The sequence below is a fragment of the Pseudophryne corroboree genome, chromosome 1, assembly GCF_028390025.1.
Source record: "Pseudophryne corroboree isolate aPseCor3 chromosome 1, aPseCor3.hap2, whole genome shotgun sequence".
NCBI classification, from domain to species: Eukaryota; Metazoa; Chordata; class Amphibia; order Anura; family Myobatrachidae; genus Pseudophryne; species Pseudophryne corroboree.
Window position 1 is genome coordinate 424,885,264 of NC_086444.1, and position 6,891 is coordinate 424,892,154.

General features: G+C 45.9%; 1 non-coding gene across 1 annotated transcript; it reads left to right on the forward strand.

The window, feature by feature from the left end:
• Positions 1-3,480: 3,480 nt before the first annotated feature.
• LOC134961199 (U5 spliceosomal RNA) lies at positions 3,481-3,595 on the forward strand. The gene has a single exon (XR_010187866.1). It is a non-coding gene; the product is annotated as a U5 spliceosomal RNA (small nuclear RNA).
• Positions 3,596-6,891: the final 3,296 nt, after the last annotated feature.

Below are 6,891 nucleotides of genomic sequence, written 5' to 3' on the forward strand. Positions count from 1 at the left end.
AAGTCAGAGGTGACTATGGGCCTAAAATTGGGTTCCATTAAGGTCCAGATTTCGGCTCTATCGATTTTCTTCCAAAATAGAACTGGCTTCACTGCCTGAAGTTCAGACTTTTGTTAAGGGAGTGCTGCATAGTCAGCCCCCGTTTGTGCCTCCAGTGGCACCGTGGGATCTCAACGTAGTGTTGGATTTCCTGAAGTCGCATTGAGTTGAGCCACTTAAATCCGTGGAGCTACAATACCTCACGTGGAAAGTGGTCATGCTGTGGGCCGTGGCGTCGGCCAGGCGTGTATCAGAATTGGCGGCTTTGTCATACAAATGCCCTTATCTGTATTCTATATGGATAAGGCGGAATTGAGGACTCGTTCCCAATTCCTTCCTAAGGTGGTATCAGTTTTTCATGTGAACCAACCTATTGTGGTGCCTGCGGCTACTTGTGACTTGGAGGATTCCAAGTTTTCTGGACGTAGACAGGGCCCTGAAAAGTATATGTTTCCAGGACGGCTGGAGTCAGGAAAACTGACTCGCTATTTATCCTGTATGCACCCAACAAGCTGGGTGCTCCTGCTTCTAAGCAGACTATTGCTCGCTGGATCTGTAGCACGATTCAACTTGCACATTCTGCGGCTGGAATGCCGCACCCTAAATCTGTGAAAGCCCATTCCACGAGGAAAGTGGGCTCTTCTTGGGCGGCTGCCCGAGGGGTCTCGGCTTTACAAATTTGCCGAGCTGTTACTTGGTCGGGTTAAAACACTCTTGCAAGAGTCTACAAGTTTGATACCCTGGCTGAGGAGGACCTAGAGTTTGCTCATTCGGTGCTGCAGAGTCATCCGCACTCTCCCGCCCGTTTGGGAGCTTTGGTATAATCCCCATGGTCCTTACGGAGTCCCAGCATCCACTTAGGACGTTAGAGAAAATAAGATTTTACTCACCGGTAAATCTATTTCTCGTAGTCCGTAGTGGATGCTGGGCGCCCATCCCAAGTGCGGATTGTCTGCAATACTTGTATATAGTTATTGCCTAACTAAAGGGTTATTGTTGAGCCATCTGTTGAGAGGCTCAGTTGTTATCATACTGTTAACTGGGTATAGTATCACGAGTTATACGGTGTGATTGGTGTGGCTGGTATGAGTCTTACCCGGGATTCAAAATCCTTCCTTATTGTGTCAGCTCTTCTGGGCACAGTATCCTAACTTAGGTCTGGAGGAGGGTCTTAGTGGGAGGAGCCAGTGCACACCAGGTAGTCCTAAAGCTTTCTTTAGTTGTGCCCAGTCTCCTGCGGAGCCACTAATCCCCATGGTCCTTACGGAGTCCCAGCATCCACTACGGACTACGAGAAATAGATTTACCGGTGAGTAAAATCTTATTTTTTCCACATTCCCCATTCTTGTCTAAGCATTTGTTTTAATGGTACACCAAGGCATCTACCCTGGTAGAGAAGAATTTAGTGTCAAGTGCCTAAAGCCAGGACATGGCAGCTTGCTGAAATTCACCATTTGTTGCAAACCGACTTCAGTGTTCCAGCGAAATAGAAATCACTCGATGCCAGGTCAGGGTTGTAAGGAGGATGGTCCAGTACCTCCCAATGGTAGCACCACAGAACGTCTGTCTTGCTGTTATCTAAGGCAGTGCACCAAACTCAAACCTATTTCTGTGACATGACTTTATCACAGTATACCTCACAAGTTGTCAATGAGTTTCAGCTGCTGATGTGGCTTTTAGACGTAGAAATCTCATCACACTACACACCTCAATGTTTCTACCATTTTACAACTGATATGAAACGCAGTTTAATGGCCGTGAAGGAAAGCAGAATGAAATACAGAACATCAATCACATGAGAGGTCTTGTTACCTTACTTATTAAACCACCCGCGTAGTATCCCAGTTTCGAGTTGCAGAACAAATGCTTTAAACTTTATAGGGGGCGATTCAATCACCTATGATCTGCAGCCGAAACAGCTTTGCTGGATGTATTTCTTTTTCATCCACTAGGGGTCACTGGAGTACTCTTGGGATATGGACGGCGTAGCAGAAACAAAGGCACTGAATATTTAAATTTAGAACTCTCCACCCCTCCATATCCCAGAGTACCTCAGTGTACGACCTCAGTGTTTTTTCTGTGCTCAAAGCACTAACATCGGCTTGTGGGAGTTCCCACACTTTGTGGAAGATTTTATTAATTTTTCATTTTTATTTTTTACTTTTTTCAAAAGCACATCCCTTCCCAGTTTCAGGAAAAACATGGGTCCGGGATAGTGCCGCTGCACGGGCAGCGCATGGCGTGTCGGTCCTCACAAAGAGCACCCTCACAGCCACAGGCAGCCCACTGCTCCTGCAACAGCTGGACGGAGCTTATACATAGAAGCCCCGTCGCAGCCATGACTGGATGACTGAAGAGCTGGACGGAGCTTACACATAGAAGCCCCGTCGCAGCCATGATTGGAGAGCTGGACGGAGCTTACACATAAGAAGCCCCGTCGCAGCCATGACTAAGATCACTGGAGAGCTGGACGGAGCTTACACATAAGAAGCCCCGTCGCAGCCATGATCAGGGAAGCAAGGTAGGCTGGGGAACGGGGCGGTCAGCGCAGGCTGCCGCCCCGCTATGTTGGTTTTAATATGCCGCTTCCGCCGCTCATCCGCCCGCCACAGCCCCAGCCGCTACGTCTGCAAGCTCCATACTGCGCTACGTCCGCCCGTCCCAGCCGCTCCGTCCGGCCGCCCAGCGCCATACGGCCGCAGACGCTCCCTCAGTTCTCAGCACTAAGACTGTGATAACCGGGCCGCCGCTCCGTCCGGCCGCCCAGCACCATCCACCCGCAGATCAGTTCCAGCGCTAAGAGGCTGCAAGAAGGCCTCCCTGCAAGTCTTCCCGGGCTTCCCGCAGAGACACAGCGTTACAGGGGGGAAGAGGGGCGGTGGAATCTGGCGGATCACAGCGGCAAGGGTATGTAAAATACCTATATGAACAGCAGCACAGTGTATATGCAGCTATATATATGTGACAGGTATTTATAATGTATTGTAACCTGTCCTGTGAGTTTCACTGTATAATAGGCTATTGAGCCTATATTAATGTTTGTGATTATCACTGTATAATAGGTTATTCAGCCTATATATTAATGTCTGTTATTATCACTGTATAATAGGCTAGTGAGCCTATATTATTGCTGTATAATAGGCTATTGAGCCTATATTAATGTCTGTAATTATATTCATAGAGCATGTGTTGTACCCTGCCTGTGATTATCACTGTATAATAGGCTATATTAACACGGAAACAATTGTAACTTGTTCTGTGATTATCAGGGTCAGCATGGCAAAGGGGCCATTTTAACCATGCTTCCTGTTGTTTTCCAGTTTGTAATTCTGGAATATTCCTGCCCTACATCTCTAAGCCACCAGAGGCGCAGGGGTGTTAGTGGGAATTTGGTTCGGGTTTCACATAAGCTGCCCATGTGAACTGCTTTTCACATAAAGAATACTCTGGTTTGTCTTCAGATCGAATAAATCTTTCGCCTTTTACTAAAGATTTCCGTGGAGAGGAACAACCATGAGTTTCATATAATTTTTTGATGCCTGCCTACGGCTGGGCTTAATATGCTTTTCAGCAATAAAAATATATATATGACACATAATAACTTCAATAAGTCGTGCAAGTGTCTGTCCGTTGCCTATTGTGGTGTCTGTCTGCATAGCGAGTAAGGCTCTAACGCAGACTAAAAATAATTTTAAAGATCCTATGTTAAGCATTGGCAATTCAAATTAAAGGAGCGGTAACATCGGAGTCTCGGAAGTTACTCCGCCAGCTCTAACGAAGGACAGTCTTTCCAAAGGGCCAATTTCCCTTTGGGTACCAGGGTGTTTATTTAACTGGTCTTATAATTTAATGCACGATTCTGTCAAATCTCACAGCGATAACTACGAGTGAGAAGGGTACATTAGACCAGCACTCAGATAGTGCGGGGTTTTTGACAACCATACATTGCTAAAACCCAGTGAGTCAATGTCTCCATTTTTACAGAGACTGAGTAGACTCTAACCACTATTTAATCGTTTCCACATCTAAATGACGCGATCCGCCATTGGTGAATTCGTCTGTGTCAAACATTATAAAGACCCAATATACATTTGGGTCACTAGACTATGTATGGAAACAATGACGATCACTGTTAATGAGAAGCTGCAGAGTATATCTGTAAAGCTTCTGCTAACGCCGGTTACTTCGATTCTCACTTTTCATCGTCGCTAGTTTCAGCACGACAAGGCCAGAGCTTGTTTGGTCCTAAATTTGATATTCAGCCATTACCGCATCCAGTATCAAAATGGAAATACTTGTGCCGGCGTTTAATCCCTTTAGACTTCAGTTTTTTCAAGGCGGTGGTACAAAAACAGTCACGCCTTGTAACGACAGGACGCTACAGTCAACAAGCCAGTGGCTTGACGACCTATTAGGCCATCTCCATTTTCCAATTGTGGAAGCGCGTCTTTACACGTTACATTTGCGGGGTTTCCAGACATCAACTCATGGATGTCTCCGCTATTTACAGATTAAAGGACAAGACTGCCTCTGTCGAACGGTTTGGCAGGTTGCCATTTAGTCTCTGCTGGTTTCAGCTGTTTTTATTTCCAGGCATAGTACACCAACAGAGTCAGGGTTACTTATTCCCCTCTGTTTGGGGTAACAAAACCAGACAGCTCCGTCGCAGTCTCAATCAGCAAGTCACTTACTGCAGTTTGAAAATGGATTTTCTGCGGTTAGTATTTGCATATTTGGAGCCACAAAATTGCATAATTGCACTTGATCTTCACAATGCGTATTTACCCATTCCGGTTTGGTCATCACAGGTTCTAGCGTTTGCAAAACGCCACAACCATTAACCATTTCAGGTTCTACCATTTGGCTTCTTGTCAACGCCTCGGGTATTTACCAAAGTGATGTTGGTGAGGATAGCTCATCTCAGAGCCCTGCCAGTGACAATCGTTCCATACTTAGACGATCTGCTCATAAGAACTCTGTCTCAACAGAGTTCCTCTTACTTGCGCTACTAATGTATACTACGGTGGCAGGTCAAGTTCAAAAACAATCGCATCTAATTCCGTCTGAACGACGTCAATTCCTAGGTAAGATTATAAATACGGTAAATTACAGACATTTACCTACTACACCAGCAAGAACAAATATACCATCTAGTAATTAGTGCAAAAGCCACGCACACTAGCGGTACATTGGTGTATTCGCCTGTTAGGAATAATGATGTGTTTTCAAAGCGCTTTAGTTCGCCGGGCTTCACTCGCGTTTCCCACAAGGGGGCGAGGGTGTATATACTCTGGACGAGAGTCTCAGAGGTTCAGGAGTTGTAGTTAAAAAAGGTCAGCGACAGGGGTTCTAAAGCGGATCACGACAGATTGCTGTCGATAAATGTCCTGGAACTCCGTGCAATTTACAATGCACTACATGCTTCGCTTTCAGTCTGACCAAGTGCAGTCAGACAACGCAACGGGAGTTGCATACACAACAACAGGGAGGACCAAGAAGCCGCATGGCAATGCGGCAGGTAGCTCGAATCCTCAATTGCCCAGAACACCATTATGTGATGTTGTCGACGGGGTTCATTCCGCTAGTGGACATCTGTTAGACAGATGATCTCACCCGTCGGGATTTATATCCTGAAAACTGGGCATTAAATCCAGAGGTGTTTCATATGTGAATCCACAGGTGGGGTTACCCTCAGGTATACATGAGGGCATCTCGCCACAATTACAAACGCTCAGTATGTGTACAGAACGACAGATCACAAGGGCAGTGGCGGTGGAGGTTCTCACATTCGTGTGGTCATACATCCTCGTGTATCTGGCTCCACCATTTTCCGCTGCTCTCTCCGTTGCTAAAACGGATCATAAGACAGTTCGTCACAGTCATACTAGTGATATCTCATGGGTTTCGGAGAGCTTGCTTCTCGAATCTCCAAGGAATACTTGCACACGATCTTGGCCCGCTCATAATACGTCCAACCTGTTACAACAGGGACCGTTCTTTTACCCCTATTTACCTATGTACCGCGGCTGCGGTTGACGGGGTGGGGGTTCAGACCGCCCTCTTAAGAAAAGAAATAGGGCATTACAGTATCGGTTATACAAACCATGTTACGAGCTAGGAAGCCGCTTACGGCAGCTCATTATTACAAAATTTGGTGTGCCTATATAGGTGGGTGTGAAGCTCGGAAGTTTCCGACATCATCTTTCAAGTTACCCGTATTCTGTTATTTTACAGACGGGGTGAGATGGAGAACTGAGTTTATCTGCACTGAGGGTGCAGGTATCTGTGTGGTCAAGTTATTTTCAAAGACGTTTGACTCTATTGCGTCGGTACACACCTTTTCTACAAGGTGTCATCAAATGCAGCCTCCATTTATCCCACCTACAGCGCCATGCGACTTGAGGCTGGGTTCAGATTTCTTACAGTTTTCATATTTTGAACCCTTACAACAAATGGGGATTAAGTTTCTCACTTGGAAAACGTTTTCTTCTAGCCTTAGCTTCGGCAAGGGTTTTGTTTTCATATTTGGGTGCCTTGTATTCCAAGCCACCGTATTTGAGTTTTCTCATGTCAAAGCAGAACTTCGGACGAATTCCGATTTCTTATTCTTCACATCAATAAACCAATAGTGGTTCCTGTGTTGACAGCACATTCTAGAATTCTGAATGTGGTACACGCATTACGCGTCTATATGTCCCGAACGTCTACAGTACGTAATACGGATATGTTGTTTGTTCTCTATAATGCGGCCAACTGGGGTTAGCCAGTTTTCTCAGCAGACATTATCCAGTTGGATCAAAATGACTACAAGTCAGGCTTACTTGAAGGCTAAGTTACAGTCGCCTTCGTCAG